Below are 1,805 nucleotides of genomic sequence, written 5' to 3' on the forward strand. Positions count from 1 at the left end.
GGGGGGGGTTGATAGTAAGTCTAGGCATTTAAAAACTCATCAAACAACGCAAATTAAAAGCATCCCTTATGGGATTCGAACCTAGATCACTGGCACCATAGCGCAGCATGATACAAATGGAGCTAACAGCAAACTGACATGACATAATATCAAGCAGGGCAAGGGGGAATTTCCAACACAGTGCCAGTCTACACTAGCGACAGGGAATTCCAACTGGTAAGTTTCCCAGCTCATGCGTCATACAACGCCAAACTCTGCTGATAGCTGGGAGGCCTTGATTAAACCCTATCCATACGCACTGGGGTCATTTTGTACCCCCAGAGTTGTATTCTTCGCATTTTAGAATACTTTTAGTACGAAAATCTCTTTGAAACTTTCAGTATTTCTCAAAAAATCATTTGAGTATGCAAAGCGTACGGATCGGATTAACCAGTAAATTTCCTCTTTGGAAAGTGGTGGCACAGAGTTCCCCACGTCGTATGGATACGATAATAAAACACGACGTACAGATAGGGTTAACCGACTGTAAATGAAACGTTTGTTTTTTTCTCCCCGTACACACAAATAAGGTGATTCAGGAGGCGGGCTGCTGCTAGCCTGTCAGTAAGGATGAACTTACCGAAAACTCACGTTGACAGTGATACTTACGAAAATATCTGTAATGTAAATATATTCGTATGTAGGAAGAGTTTGAACTGTCTCTTTGACATAAGCTAGATCATTTAGAAGGTAAACTGCTTGAGCCCTGTTATGTATGTCAGATGCGAGGCCAACAAAATTGTGAGAGACACTTGTTTTCAAAATAATGGATAATGGCTGAAATAGTGGCCTTATGAAAATATGAGGTTACACCGTTTTTAAAAAACCCACATGGGACAGTCGCTGACGCAACAATTATGAAGAAACAGAACAATAAATATAGGTACATTGACGTACTAGTAATATTGAATTTATCTATCCAAAGGATGTTCCCAGTAGACAAAAGCTGTTTTTTAGAAGTCTAAAAGAGAAGAAAATGTCTGTTAAAGAAAACTGTACATGTACTGCATTGTCATGTGGAATATTCCAACTACCTCAGCAGTAGTGTCTCTTCCGCCTCCTCCTCTCACTCTCATTCTCTCTTTTTTCTCTCTTCTTCTCTTCCGCCGCCCCTCTCTCTCTTTCTTTCTCTCTCTCTCTCGCTCGCTCGCTCGCTCGCTCGCTCTTTCTCACCCTCTCTTTCTCACCCTTTCCCACTCTTCCCCAATCTCTGACCTCACCAGCCCCTCCCATCTCCCTTTTCTTATTCGTGTACGGGATATTTCATTTTGTTCCCTTCGTTAGACAGCCCATTGAACATCAATTTCCTGGAGCAAGATTGTTTATGCTTTACCCAGATGTCAAGTACATCTTTTTTAGACCATGTAAAAGATTGCTTTAAAAACGAAGGCGAGCCTTTCGTGCTTGAGATTTTCCTTGGCTTTTATTGTTTCGTTTTGTGGTGGGTTGTAGGGGGTTAGAGCAATATACCAGCCTATAAAAGAGCTGATAGATGGAAACCGTGAGGTTTGATAAGAAGGTCTTGGAGAGTTAAGGAACATCTGCGTTTTGGAATGGGGGGGGGTGTTGGGAGGAGGAATTTAAACACTGTTATTTTTGTGTTTTTTAAGGAGAGAGGAATAGGTGAGTGGTATGGGTTGGGGGTGGATGGGTGGATGTGTCATTGGCATCCGTGTTATCGTAGTAGTAGTAGTAGTAGTAGTAGTAGTAGTAGTAGTAGTAGTAGTAGTAGTAGTAGTAGTAGTAGTAGTAGTAGTAGTAGTAGG

The sequence above is a fragment of the Aplysia californica genome, unplaced genomic scaffold, assembly GCF_000002075.1.
Source record: "Aplysia californica isolate F4 #8 unplaced genomic scaffold, AplCal3.0 scaffold00641, whole genome shotgun sequence".
NCBI lineage: Eukaryota > Metazoa > Mollusca > Gastropoda > Aplysiida > Aplysiidae > Aplysia > Aplysia californica.